We start from the raw sequence: 15,959 nt of genomic DNA, 5'->3' as shown, positions 1-15,959 counted from the left end.
CACACTCGCTCACACTCTGGTGAAATTAAAGGCACATGGAACTTGTCAACTTACGTCTTAGGGTGAGGGACGCTGTGGCAGTGCCCCTCAGATCTTTGCGATTTAAAGCTCTGAGTGGCACTGCAAGTGTTATGGACAGGCGTAAAGTTTACCATCAGACGCACGATTTGTTCGTCCCGTCACTTAATATTATGAAAAGTCTCTCTCTCTCTCTCTCACACACACACACACATACATACTTACACGCGCACATACACACGCATATACACACACACAAGTTGTGATCTGTGTGCATGCAATACCTACTGACTTAGTTTTTCTCACAACTTTGTTATCTCTTCTTTTCCTTTTATTATTTTATGTTGTTATTAAGTATTAACAATTGTTAAATGTACCTATGTCAACTACTTCTAGATCGTGTCTAAAAGTGGGGAGTCGGTGTATACTGTAACACAGGGTATCCTAGTACAGGTTCCTCACAATGGTCAAACACGTTGTCATTTCAGCCTTTGTAGTACCTATCATAAGATTAACACCTTGTGATTGGAAATAATAGATTATTATTATTATATTCCTACCCTTGGTAGGAATTTTATAAAGCCACGTGTAATCATAAGTGCTTTTATCACATGAAAATCATAAATATAATACGGACTACGCGTACCACCCACCACCATACCAGGCTCATTCGTACTCGTTCGTCCTGTCACTTATCATCATAAAAAAAGGTTAAGAAAGTGATGCACCTTGAAACTAAGTTCATTAAGAAATAACAATCAGAAAAAGAGAGATAAGAATAATTGTTACTTTTACATTAAAAAAAAAAAAACGACCTCTTATGGTTGTTTATCTGCTTTTTCCGATTTCCATGGAATCCCCTCATCAGATTTTGACTTCTTAGTGACAATGGGACTGTTGCGGACTCCTTTGTACATTTTATACTTTTTTCTGGTTATCATGGTGACGGTGATTTTTTACATGCATTGTGTCAAGTGAAAAGTTGGCATCCGGGACCACCTCGAGACTATACATAATTTGAGGATTTTCCTCGATTTCCATGGATCCCCTCATCAGATTCCGACTTGGTGACAATGGGACCACCACGAGAGTGCACCCTTTCAAACAAAAAAAGAATTTTCAAAAACGGTCTATTATTGACGGAGAAATCTGAAACATACGTAAAACATACATACAGCCGAACGTATAACCTCCTCCTTTTTTTGAAGTAGGTTAAAAAATATATTATATTAATACACTCGATTCCCAGGCATCCATTACTTCACAGTATCTCGAGCATTCATACCACTCTCTCTCACTCACTCTCCGAAAAAACACTGTTGGTGGTCCCTCAAACCAACACCTAGCCGATATATTACAGAGTATTATGCCTTTTTATACAACAAAAACGCTCGGGCTACATGGGTTGGCGCTGACACCATTGACACTGATTATTGTTCATAATTCAGGGAATTTCCTAGATTAAGACCAGGGAGTTAGTGGCTGTAATGACTTTAGTGATTGTAAATAGTTACATGAGTTTTTGTCATTCAAGTTAAATAAATTAAAAAGGGATATTACTGCTCAGAAATAACTAAATTTCAATGTCAACAAGAATCCAATCATAGAAATGATAATGAATTAGCGACTCTAGGAAGACGACTGTGTGACTTATCTTTATTCTCCGCATTAATATTATGTCTATTCTATTCTCTCACGAAATAGTTACAATTCCTCGTAATATAAATTGCATTTTCATAAATGTACTGTGACGTCAGCGTAAGAATGGTTGTAGTGCCAACTAACTCTAATCTCTATCTCTGTGTAGTATGTGTTGAGTATGATGGTTCGAGTCTTACTATATCGAAGCTTCAGTTAACTAAACTGGCTATACACGAAAGTGCAGCCTGGGATCTACGATTTTTTCTAACCGAGACGGAAACTTATAGTGGCGCTCCCTCTTTCCAGCGTTTGATATAGATGTTAAAAACAGTAATAAATATATAATTGGTGGCATTTTTTTGTGACCGGGAGAATAATAACCAATAATAATATTGTACTCTTTATTATCTATTAGCCAATAACAGACAATTAAGCGATGAAAAATCGACTTAGGATACTTTGATAAATCAACTTAGGATGTGTTCAAAAAAGAAACGTGTTTAATAACGAATGCCATGTTCAATAAATAGAATAAACTGAAACGTCGATGTTTTATAGTGCTTTTACGCCTTCGGCAGCACAGCGGTTAGTACTACATTCATTTCTTAAGTTTATTCTTATCGTTATTCTGGTTTTTCTTATGAAACCAAGAGACTGGACTTGGCAAAATCATTGATTATATTGATGGAGCCATAACATTTAAAAGAAGAAGAAGAGACTGGACGAACAAGTCGTACACGTGGTGGTAAGCGACATGCCTGTCCATAACAATTGCAGTGTCACTGCAAACCTGAAACATAAGTTGACACCAACACCCTTGCCCTTCAAAACCGGAACGTAACTCACATTACTGCTTGGCGACAGAAATAGGTACTACCTGGGTGAACTCTTTCACAAGGAACTCTACTGCTACTAAACTAGTACCTATAGTACAGGAGATTCCCTAGTTTGAGGTATTACTTCTAAATGTAAAAACATTGGAATCCGGTCAGTTCACTGCTTAATTATCTGTTCGCGTAATGTCTTTAAATATATTACCTTTCAGAGACTTTCTAGGGCCCAGTTTATAAATTCCCCTAAGAGCACGCTTTTGCAAGACAAAGATTGTATTAATAAAATAAAATAAAATAAAATTCTTTTATTTCGAAAAACAAGTTCCATAATTTGTTAGTAAAATAGGAAAAAGTGCTTATAAACTAGTGTTAATATCTATTCTATCTTAAAAGTTAAATTACCTTCCTCACCAGGCACTGCCACATGGGAGAGGTAACCCTACCAGATACAGTTTGTAGAATGCTGTTGGGGCTGTCCCTCACTCTGCGCATCAGGGATGCTGTCTTCTTACGGAGGATGGCAGCAAAACCATCCGTCTCATATTCTGTAAACATCCCCGACGCACTGCAGAAACGAGGCAGCCCCAACATCATTCTAAAAATATTATTATATTGTACACGTAGGGTCTCCAGCGGCCGTTGGGTGTAGTTGACCCATAGGTTCCCGGTGTAGAAACTTTGACAGTACGCTTTAAATAGCGTTAATTTTACTTCTTCCGAACACCGGAAAAACCTACGAATCAACATATTACCTCTTACCGCTAGAGCCCTACGCTCTCTTTCAATGTCGACATTGTCCTTAAGGTCGTCGGCAATATAATGACCCAGATATTTAAATGTAGTTACTCTTTTGATGTTCATACCGTTAAGGGTTATTTCTGGGAATTCTTTAATGTTATTACCGGCGGCCCTAAAGACAATGTATTCACACTTTTTAATATTGTACACGAGACCATGGGAAGCAGCGTAGTCAGCACAGACCTTCAGCATCTTTTCGACCGATCTCGCTGTCGGGCCCAGCAGCACCATATCGTCCGCGTAGCTGATGTTGTTAACGCAAACACCATCCACGCGGCAGCCGACACGCATGCTGCTGAGCCCAACAATGAGATCATTTACATATAGGTTGAAGAGCGAGGGAGAGCTTACCCCTCCCTGCCTTACCCCGCTCTCCAAACCATATGCGTCAGAGAAGGCATTACCCCACTTTATTACGTTACTTTGGTGTCTGTACCAGAAAAATGCCGATGGCATTACCACAAAGTCAAGATCTGGCCTGAAGCCAGAAATTGTTTTTTCAATCACCCGGACGTGTTTTTGCGGCTATATTCTACCATTTCATCCCTTGTTACCTACCTATTCGCGTGACTACGCATTTTTCGAACCACATACAATATTTCCTATGAACAGACTGTCTTACGTCTAGAAGCTTTAGTAGATGCATAGGCAGGTTTAAAGGTGATGGAATACAGTTAAATTTATTTATAGCACAAGTAAAACGAATGTAAAGAAGGCTATTATAATGTTAAAATAAACAATAAGAAAAAAGGAACCTTGATTTATTAATGTCGTAATACATCATGATAAAGCCAAACCACATTCGTCTTTACAAAGCTGTCAAAAACTATTGAAGTTAGGTTGGAACACGTTTCGGTCTTTACGAAATTCTTTAAATGGACATGATTATGATAACCAATAGTCCATCCATAGACATATTTTATAAGTAATGACAGGATTTTTTATGAAAGAGGAATTCAACATGGTCAATACGTACTTTAATTAAAGTGGGATATCGTCGGGGACAGTGTAATTACGCGTAACTAACATTTGATTGTAAGTCTCCATTTCGCTAATTTACTGGCCAAATCAATTCCGAGTAAAAGTCGTGGGAACCAAATTTTTAAATTGCTGTCAGCCTGTAGATAACATTAATTAATGCATACGTGCAAAAATGAAAGTCGTAGCCATTGAAATAACAAAGTAATAACGTTGAATCCCTCTCGTGTGAAATTTGCTTTGGTGTAGATACGCGCTTTTTACCAATACTACAAACGCGGATTTGCACCATCCTCGACGATATTTGTTTTTGTAAATGTTTTTCACTTATGGTTTGATACCGCACGAACTTCTTAGCAAACGCAATACATTGTCTTCGCTAATATTGTCATAGCCCGTAATGGTTGAAAATTTGTTTGTTTTTTACTGTACCACGGGCTGCCTATACATAACAGTTGCAGTGTTACTAAGAGCTTTAAATCGCAAAGATCTGAGAGCACTGCCAAAGCACCCGTCACCCTGAGCCATCAGTTGATAAGTCCCATGTGTCTGTAATTTCACTAGAACCCTTCAAAACCGGAACACAGTAATGCTGACATTACTGCTTGGCAGCAGAAATAAGTATTGTGGTAAGGTACTTCCTTAGACGAACTGTCACTGGGCTAGACTAGGCTTAGACTTGCCGGACACGAATGCCAGCGGCATGCCACCACTGCGGAGTAGCCTCGGACACAAGCCATCACACGCGTTAAGAGTGCCCAGTTTGGGAGCCTCGCGCCACCCAGTCCGTGATAGTAGGGGCAGACCTGTTGCTGCCAGCTTTGGCAAAACCGAAGAGGCCAAAAAGGCGGTTGCTACCGTCAGTATTATTTATTTATTTATTTTCAGATTACAAAAGAATCATAAAACACATACATTATAGACTAACATACATAATAATATGATAAAAGCCACACTGGCTCAATGCGGGTTGGGGACTTCACACGTTTTCCGAGGGTTATGAACCTACTTCGACGTGCAGGTTTCATTAGTGCCGTTATGGCTGAAAGAAATGGCGGAGAGGGAGCAGGAAGACGATGTCACCTCGCTTCCAATTGGAAGTATAGTAGGCGTCGGGGCCGGCGGCAGTTTGCCCACATTAACCGCATGCTGCCCTAAGGGGGACCAGTGATGAACAGATCGGGACGGGGGGTGTGTTGCCTGCAATGAAAGGTTCCGTGTTGGAAGGCGCCCCTCGTGTTCCGGGGCTCCTAAGAGCGGTTACACACTGCGATTTTAAGCAGCGATGCAAGTGCGCTACTGCATCGGTACAAACGCGCGATTGCATCGCTACACTTGGAATTTATAGGCGATTGCATCGATGCAATCGCATATCGATGTAGTCGCGCGTTTGTATCGATCCAGTCGCGCGTTGGCACCGACGCAATCGCCTATAAATCGCAAGTGTGGCGATGCAATCGTGCGCTTGCATTGCTGCTAAAAGTCACCGTGTGTAACCACTCTAAAGCGGAGATAGGAGTGGCGTCGCCAACTCCAGTGGAGGGCCTGCAAGGGCAATCGCAGACAGGGTTACGGAAGAAGGCAATCGCGTTTCCCGGGTATCCGTTTCTGCGTCGTGAGGAACACCGAGAGTTTTAGTCGATGAGAGTCCGACATAACCACTCGACCGAGCGGTACCCATAATAGCTTTCCCCTGGGTAAAAGAAAAGGCTTAGACTCATAAGAGCTGCAACCGAAGACTGACCTCCTTATCAAAACTAACGTAATAGACACTTTTAGCTAAATTGAGTTATTAACTAGAATCAGCGATACGAGCGCTACAACCCCCTCGAAGCGGTTTTTTTAAATCTTATTTAGTTTTAGTTTTATGGTTAAAAGCCTAATTGACATTTTTTAGGTGACACTAAAAGTTAGGGGCCAATATCTCGAAAGTTACCAAAATGCGTTAGTTATATCAAGGAGGGCAATACCGCAATTACGTAATATGTTGCTAGTCAAACGTTTTGCTACAAGTGTTATTAAAAAAACAATCATTAATAATAACGAAAAACAAATTAGTTTACTTTTAAAATTTCCTTGAAATAAACCATTTGGTAGGCCCGCATATTATAAAACCCACAAGCAAAGTTTCAAAGCTAAACACCCACTTGTCAGCATCGAAACTCATAAACAAACTTCACCCGCAACATTACACAATTTGTCACAATCACCGTCTATAAGGGAGAATGCACACTGCGAATGTTGGCATGTTGCCAGAGAATCCGCAGCCGCGCCAAATGTACCTCGTAAAGTTACGAGCGAGTTCGCAAATCGACAGCTGCAACTTTCTTGTATTGGTTATTCATATTTATGCTTTCGTGTGATACTTTCAGTCAGTTTTATTAGGGGAACTAATTTTTTGTTTGGACATAATATATCTGCGTTTTCTTATAAAGATTTCATTGAAATTTTTGTGCATTCTTATCCACACTTTCTTAATGCTCTGTTAAGCAAACTTAAGAAAGAACCATCATCATCAACACGTCCCACTGCTGGGCACAGGTCTCCTCTCAGACGAGGGCTTATATTAATTAGCCTGTTAAGGCCCTATGTATCAAAATGTACATAATACGTAAAATGATTCAGACCCAGACAACACTGTTCCTACGATCACGTATGATTTCAAACGCCCTGTGTACAATATAATGAGAATATCGCATTCAAAGGTGCTATATTATATTCCTTAAGGTATATAGAAACATATGTTTTTCATACAAAACTGAGGGCATACGTCGCATTGCTATTACAATAGTGTTGTACGTCAAAATATGTGAAATTTAATATTATCTCATTACTGAACGTAAAATTTTATTCTCGACACGTCAAAAAAACTGTCGTTAGAATATTGTAAGAAACAATCAAAAGATATCTACTTATTCGAAGAGAGACACACTATACGTGAGCTATTTCTGGCCAATATAATCCTTATTCAAAAACATGAAATCATGTTTCCGTTTTATTTTTAAATATATTTGAGAAATTGTCTATAATAAACTATAACATATAAATTTTATTTATTTTTTTGCGGGAAGTGAGTAATTCGTTTTTCAACAATTTTGAGAAAGTCATCTTTTTGAGTTAATTCACTATTGTATTAACAGTGCGACATATTCGGGCCTGAAGTATGTAAATATATTTAGTTCATTGGGCATATTCCCCATTGCAGTTTGCTGGGGCTTAGGAGGTTAGACCATAGTGGGCCACGCTGGCCCAATGTGGGTTGGGGACTTCACACGTTTTCCGAGGGTCATGAACCTTCTTCGATGTGCAGGTTTCATCACGATGCTTCCCTTCACCGAAAAGCTCATTGTAAATTTCAAATTAAATTTCGCGCATAAATTTGAGAGAGGTCAAACCATTAAAGGCTTATTCACATTAGACCGTGCCGGGCGCAAGCCGAGCCACGTACGGGGCTCGTATAGGAAAAGCTGCGTACATATGAAGTGATTCACATTACGCGTTCGTGTCACGGACGAGTCAGCCGGAGCTGCTTCCGAGCTCTTCCGAGCCTCGGATGCAGCCCGGCCCGCCTCAGCTCGTTGTAATGTGAATACTCTCCAGTGCGTCGTATGCACCCCGTCCGAGTGTGCGACTTTAGAGTGACTACATTATTTTTTTTTTAAATGGATGATGAAAAATTAATCGAGTACGTAATAAATTACCCAGCGCTTCATAATATGATACAACACTACGTTCGTATTCGAGCGTAAACCGCGTCCTTTTGACTGACTCAGTCTAATTTAAGATCGTGCGGCACGTACGCGGCTCGGATGTCGCGGACAGGGCTCTCGCTCAGCACGGTCTAATGTGAATCATCCTTTAGACTACCACGGCTTTTAAGAAACAATAAATATCATTATTGATACAAAGATCATTGAATTTGACCAACTTCTGCTATCCCGATTTTTTTTCATCCCATACTTATAATGAAAACATCCTTATTAGAAGCCGAGTATGAGCCCTGTTAGAGCTTTAAAAAAACAAGTCAATTTCATTCATTTTGTATGAAAAACATTTTATAAAATTTGACCAACTTCTGTTAACCCGATTTTTTTCATCCCATACAATACCCTTCATGAAACTGAGTCGATCAGCTCTAAAAATAATTTTGATCAATTTTATTCATTTTTGTAGACAACTCACGTTGATTGTTTTCACAAAAAAAGACTTAATGGTTTAAGACAGATTCCTTGTATATTCTATGATTTCGGATTTTCCTATATTGTCCCATCTAAAAAACAACAAACACTCCGTATAAGTACGCTACGCTAATAAGTACCGTTAAAAATAAAACTTCAGAAGTATACGCTGAATTTGATTTAATACCCAGAGAAATTATACACTTTAATTTTTTAATTTGATAGGTTGTTACTGTCCATTAGGAATAATACAGTCGATAATGGTTCATAGTAATTATGTGCTTTTTGTACAGCTGTAGAACTCAACAGTTTGGTATTTCTCACGGTTAATTCTAAATTACAGACTTTGACTTTCACTTGGAAAATTTAATAATAGACAAGACTTTAGTTGCAAACCCGATTTAAAACCATGTTAACTTTCTTTAGAATATAAATATCTTAAAGTAAAGTAAGTGTCTTCTTTCGAACTCAGAAATAGCGAGAAGAAATAAGTTCTTTGAAGTTTGAAAGAACACAACGGTGTCCAAATATAACACAATCGCACCTCAACAATGAAAGTGACCTAATTGAAAAAAATGAAGAAAATAAGTTTATGCCGTAAAACCACTTTAAAAACCAGCCGCATACCAGACACCTACGTTGCGTCACACGTCGCGGTCCATATGAGTAAATAAATAAATAGTGTTTTTATATTATTACGTACGTTAGTCTATAAGCTATTTATTTATGGGTCTGTGTAACCAGATCATAAATAAATAATAAAATAAATACAAATTATTGTTCAGGTTGTTCATTTGGAACTGACGCATTAAGGCTCGAATGGCACAGTTTCTCTTTAATGTGTTTGAAATTCCACTCCCGCACCGGTACGTTAATTCCGCATTTATTGTGAAAAAGTGACGAATTAGCAAATTGAGCCGTTTTTATTCCGTAAATCATCATTAAATTAACAAACGCGACTTACTTTGTGACTTAGAAGACTCGTTCACAATTATATGCTTGCGGTAGCAATACTGTTCCTTGTGAAAGAGTTCGTCCAGGGAAGTATTGGCACCGTACTAATTTCTGCCACCAAGCAATAATGTCAGCATCACTGTGTTCCGGTTTTGAAGGGTAAGGGTGCTGATGAAACTACAGACACATGGACTTGTTAACTTATGTCTCAGGATGACGGGCGCTTTGGCAGTGCCCTCAGATCTTTGCGATTTAAAGCTCTGAGTGGCACTGCAAGTGTTATGGACCGGCGTGTAACTTAGCATCAGGCGTTCACGACTTGTTCGTCCCGTCACTAGATATTATAAAAAAAAACGGCTTAATGTTAATAACATTTTGCTTAGATGGTGAAAATGGAAGAGACTTGATTCATATTAGTCAAGTGACAACAAAAAAGTAACGTCAGTGAGCCGGACATGTTTGCAGGAGGTCCTAGGATACCTCAGCGCCGCGGGAGCAGCGGAGTTCTACCGGCTAAAAGCCCACGGTGGCCTTCTCGGGTGCTCTTGTGGAAGGGATCCGGGATCTATTTTCCGTACCGGAAATACGCAGCACCTGAGAGTAGCTACATCCTCCCCTTTCCCCTGCTCACGACGAAGCGGGCCCCACAGCCCCATCGTCGTCCTCCTCGTGCCTGTCAAAAATACTGGCGAAAGAACACCCGCTACGATCGCGCGCTGGATGCCCTACGGCAAGATGAACGGCCGTCCTGAGAAAGGCTGGCAGCGGCTGAACGCGGGCGCCATAGGTCAAGCTTAAGAAAGCTGGCGTGCTCACGCGAAGACTTATGTCCAGCAATATGGTGTACATCCCAAGCTAAGACTAAACTTCAATATACAAATATAAAATATTGGCTATTCCGCGTTGTGTTTACACGAGGCTAGCTAAAAGACTACACGCCAAACATCGTATCGCATGATATATACCACCTTTGTTTGTTATATTTTTTGCCATACTTGGCAGTGGACTTGGTGCTTTGTATATATTGTTATTGATTATTTACACCTATTTAGTGATTTATTATTAATAAGGGTTTCTTCTATTCTGTGTCAAAAGCCTAATAAAGGGCGCCTTGAAATTAGACGCTTGTAGAAGCGCTGCAGTGGTACAGGCAAGAGCACATCAAGCTTTATTTTTTGTACTTTGCACCGTTCTTATCGTAATCGTCATAGAGTTAGATTTAAGTCTTACGTGTCAAGCTTGACATGCTCTCGACCGTGATGCGTGTGCCACTACTAATGTTCATGCAGTATCTAGTCTGAAAAAGTGGCGCGCGCACTTCTAAATATTGTACAAAAAATAATAGGGGCGCGGCTACAGCACCAACTGTAATGCTTTTATAAACATCTAATTTGAAAGCGTCCTTAGAATGTAAAGGTAGGATTTTTTTCCTTCCCAAACACTAGGACAGAAATAAAAACAGTACAAGTCGTATGGACGAGGAAAAGATGTATTCCGTAAAATGCTTTTTCACAAAGAACATTATTTTTATTTATAAATTTTCACCCGTTTATATGGGTAGGCAAAGGTTGGACCATATAGCCTCTTCATATATTAGTATCTTTCCTTGTTTATATGGATAAGGCGACAAACGCCCGTTCTTATATAGTTTATTTCATACGTCATGTAGAATTCATGCTATATATGCTATGCTATAATAGTAAAGGACGAGGTAAGGTAGCGGCAGAAATAGATAATATATATTTATAATGTATAAAGTAGCAATACTTCCCTGGACGAACTCTTATACAGGAAAGAGCTTTACTGCTAACAGATGTGCGAAACAAATGTCAAAAGTAAATCTTACCGGAAACGGAAGCGGAAACGGAAGCGGAAACGGAAGCGGATGCGTAAGCCGAAGTGTAAATACTATAAACACCTCAATAAAATAATTCCCAACAAGGTTTGTTTTTGGTTTCATAATATAAATGCAATTATTACACGACGCAAAACTAAAAAGCGCGAGCTCCACTGCTGAGTAACCGCACTAGCGCCTCTCGCGTCGCAAACATTGAAAGTTCCATTATAAAGTTGCGGAAGCCGAAACAAAAAATATGCGGAACTTACGGCTGAGTAAGCAGAACTTAGTACAGGAAGTTTCCTAGTTAGAGACCAGGCAACTGGTGCTATTAAAAAAAGTCGGGTCGGTCGCAGCGTCAATTTAAAGCGACTAGAAATCCTACGAACGAACGTCAAACTTCTAATAAAAATTATTATGGAAATCGCTTAAATAATTCAAATAGAATAGGTTCCGAAAATCGATTAAGCAAGGCATCCACGAGGAAGACACCTTAAAATGCATTAAAATATTTAAGACAATGATCTTATATATTCGAGAATATTAAATATGAGACGTCTAAATTACACAATGGGTGATCAAATTTTGCATTTCAGATTTCTGAACTAGGGCTTTACCATGAACTCTTATTACGATTCAGTTTAGGACCTAAAATTAATACATAATAATGCACACACACACACTCAACATAGCCCCGCACTAGGGAAACCCTGTGTCGCGGGTACCATGGACACAATCGTTGTGAGACAGCGCTACTTGAATTGTATATCACCATCCCGCTTTTTGGTCATTACGAACCTATACTGAACTGTAATAAGTGTTCATGGTAAGGCCCCTGAATGGGAACATAGAATTTCAAATTATAATTAACGACATCACGTTCCAGACGTTCTGAGTTTGAAATTGCTGTCTTTTCAAACGAGATCTTTGTTCTCGATTTGCTACGCCGGATGTGGAGTACAAAAGCGGACAGTTTATCCGGAAAGTTCAGAAACAAACAGCGTCAGAAACTTTCAGGCGAAAAGCCTGCATTTTAAAATAATCGACGAAAAATACCAAATTTTTTTATGAACACCTTCTGTTAATTTTAATGCAGTGATTCTTTATTACGACTACAAATTCCCTGATCTATTTAATCAAATTTTTATTAAATCAGCAATTAAATATTCATGAAAAGCAATAAAAAAATTAGGATTTTTTTGTTCTTCATAGCCTGTCAAAATTGTGACATTCTTGTCAAAATTTTATCATTCTTTAAATGATAAAGGACAATACACATTTTGGATTCCCAAATTTAGCTTTTAATAAATGAATGAATGAAATATTCTTCATTCTTAATAGTAGCTTATGTATAAAGTTAGTATGCAATTGGCGGCCTTATTGCTATGTAGCAGTTTCTTCAAGGCAACCTTAGGATAGAAATTTGGGATATCGACTGTGAACTGGCAATCGGTACTATCTCAGTTTTGACAACTTACCAGGTTGAAGAAAAAAATTGTTTGCGTCATTTATATAGCACCTAGATTATTAAATAAATACACATGTATGTATGTACACTACGCATTTTTATTTGATAAACCTGATGCCGTATAAATGATTATTTCTTCGTCCTGTAAAGTTGTCAAAATTGATATAGTACCGGTTGCCAGTCCACAGTCGATATGCTTGGTTTCGTGTTTAATTTTCACTAAGTTGCGACAATAATATTATATGTTATCAATGTCAAACAACATTAGTTTAAGTTGGGAAAAATTACGAACGAAAACTATAATGGTTATCCTATTAATTAATAATAATTGTTAGCCTTTATTGTTAGTAGCAGGAGAGCTCCTTGTGAAAGAGTTCGTCCAGAGAAGTACCGCCACCTTACCTATTTCTGCCGCCAAGCAGTAATGTTAACATTACTGCGTTCCGGTTTTGAAGGGTAAGGGTGCTGGTGAAATTACAGGCACATGGGACTTGTCAGCTTATGTCTCCGGGCGACAGCCGCAGTGGCAGTGTCCCTCAGATCTTTGCGATTTAAATTCGGAGTGGTACTGCAACTGTTATGGACAGGCGAGTAGCTTACCATCAGCGTGTAGCGCACGACTTTGTCGTCCCGTCTGTTGCTATTATAAAAAAAATATAGTCCAACATGCCTACTCTTGCTATGAGAGTACTTGAGCTGTGTTCCACGCCGGCCTAATGTAAATAAGAGGTGCAAGCTTAGATTCGAACCCTCGATTCTCTGCCTCACAGACGGTCAGACCACTAGGCCGGTACGGTTGTTTATTTTATTATTTAGTTTATTAATATTACAAAGCCATAAATTTAAAGGGTAACAACTAAGAAACTCAAAAAGATTAAACGATTGAGTGAATGACTTACATCTAAGTATGGAGTATATAACCAGAAATAGAGACGAAATAAGGGTCGTCCATCTCTGGCAACTCCTCAGGCAAATGGGCCTTATTTCATTTCTAAATATCAACTCTCGTTTGCACTAAAATCACAAATTAGAAAGCAGAAATAGTACAGCACCAACAACTGACCTGTATGTACGTCTTTGTATATTCCAAAAATATTCCGTATATATTATAATAAAGATAATATCTCTAACTACGGGGGGCTGTTCCAATCGTTGGTATGGGAAAAACAGCAAAACATCTAATTACAAAACAAACGGAATCACATTTCATCGGTAATTAATATTAAATATGTAATTTTTCAATTTTCATCTACCATAGCAAAGCTCAAATTAAGCTGGTTGATTTGAAGTGAAACAATTGACGACACCCGTCAAACGGAGCACAGTTGCCATCGTAATGATTTGGCAGAACAGTTTTCACTATATTCTCGTTATATACTAGATGGATCTTAGTGACAATTTTAGCTTTAACTACGATTACCGATGAGTGTTCCTTAACGTGAACTTGGCTCTCAACTTCATAGTTTTTTTTAAATATTTTTTATTGTTTGCTATGATTAAAGAAATCATAGCAAGTGTAGACGAGTCTTAAAATGAAATGTCAAAAACTTAGTTGCGCTACGTTCAAATATATATGTTGATTTTTTTTTTCTGTAATTAAAAAAAATCAAATATAAAAAAAAATTAATTTAATTTTTTTACATCGTTCTTATATCATTCGTCTGTCGTAGTAAATATCTAACTTCTCGTACCATTGATGTGTACCTATTACAGAATAATACTCAACGCTACGGAGTAACACGAGTACTTCGATTTTTGACATAACCTGTCAACATATATCAATTTTCCCTAATAATAAAATATAAACCCAGTGTAATTAAAAAGTATATGGGAGATTCAAAATGGCCACCTGACATAACGGTAGCAATTTCCCCCGAAAAAATGTCAGAAAATTAAATTATTGGAAAAAAAAGAATATACGAGGTGGATGTATGGCTAAAGTTTCGCGAAGGCAGCATACATTTAGTAGAAAGTATATGGAAATACGAATGAAGCCCTGTAACAGTGACGAAAGGCCGTCAACTTTCATTTAGCTCCACGAAAACGGAAAATTTCAAAACGCCATAATGAAAAAATCAGACTTGTGATCCATGGTAAAAAGTTAACTCGCAGTTTAGCTATTCCTTTATTTTTCTCCATCCTCTAAGCAGTTTAGAGAATATTATTTTATTTCTTACCCTAGATTCTCGAGCCTTCAAATAATATTGTATAAAAAAAAGTATTCCAGGTCTTGCGGTTTTGAACCTTTTTTACTGGATTTTTCGTTTTTACGTTTTAATGAAATCGGTTTTATAATGAGTTTTTATAATTGAGTACTACCTGAGTTTCACAAATTAAAAAATTAAAAATTAAGAGTTCAAAGAAATGAGTTTAAAAAGTTGTTAAAATATTAAATGCTCGCTGTCAAAACGACGTTTTGGCAGGAAAGTACCAATTTGGGCAAATTACTCGAGATGAGGGTCGACATTCGTGGTTTTGTCGAGCGTATGATTACAACATTTAAAGGAGCATGTCAACCGGAAATCATAAGAGGAAGGAACACAAACGAGTTTTTTTAAGGAAAAAGATCTTAAACATTTTAATAAAAAAACATCACATACCAAATCTGGAAACAAAAAAAAACATAGAGGTATGCATACTTCTCGATCTCGAAAAGTTTTAAAACTATGAGCATTGGACCAGGGCCAGGGCCCTTAGTCGAGTAATTTTAAATCCTCACAGTTGTGTGTAGATGCAGTGTCAATGACAGGATTTTGTACGTTTACTACTTGCCAGTGGCTAGCCATCAAACTACTACTGTCCACTTAGATCTCAGGGTGACCCTTAAATCTTTGCGATTTAAAGTTTTTAATGGCACTGCAATTGTTACGGACAGGCGTGTAGCTAACCAGTAGGCGCACAACTTGTCTGTCCCGTCACTTGATATTATAGAAAAAAAAAACTATTCAACTGCCATTGCAATTTTTCGTACTCTGCTCTTCAATGGCGAGTCGATAGAACGTCGTTGTTGTCTACTAATGCTGTATATATTTTATTTGAATACTAAATAGGTGATTAAAACTAAAATATGCATATTAATTTCCATGGTACGGTTAGTAAAGCATCATCGATTATTAGTGATTGAACGAATCAATACCATCACTGCCATTTGTCACACTCTATTTTTTTTAATAAATACATTGAGACTCAACTGCCATTGCAACTAGGTTTTCGCAGAATAACAACTATTACCATTCTAACTAGCGGACGTCGGT

General features: G+C 38.2%; 1 protein-coding gene across 1 annotated transcript in view; it reads left to right on the top strand.

The window, feature by feature from the left end:
- Positions 1-15,959, top strand: part of LOC113230523 (calbindin-32) — a 124,564-nt gene that overhangs the window by 79,202 nt on the left and 29,403 nt on the right. The window lies entirely within an intron of this gene.

The sequence above is a fragment of the Hyposmocoma kahamanoa genome, unplaced genomic scaffold (genome assembly GCF_003589595.1).
Source record: "Hyposmocoma kahamanoa isolate Upper Pololo Valley unplaced genomic scaffold, ASM358959v1 101, whole genome shotgun sequence".
In the NCBI taxonomy this organism is placed as follows: Eukaryota; Metazoa; Arthropoda; class Insecta; order Lepidoptera; family Cosmopterigidae; genus Hyposmocoma; species Hyposmocoma kahamanoa.
This window is presented reverse-complemented; position numbering and strand designations above follow the sequence as displayed.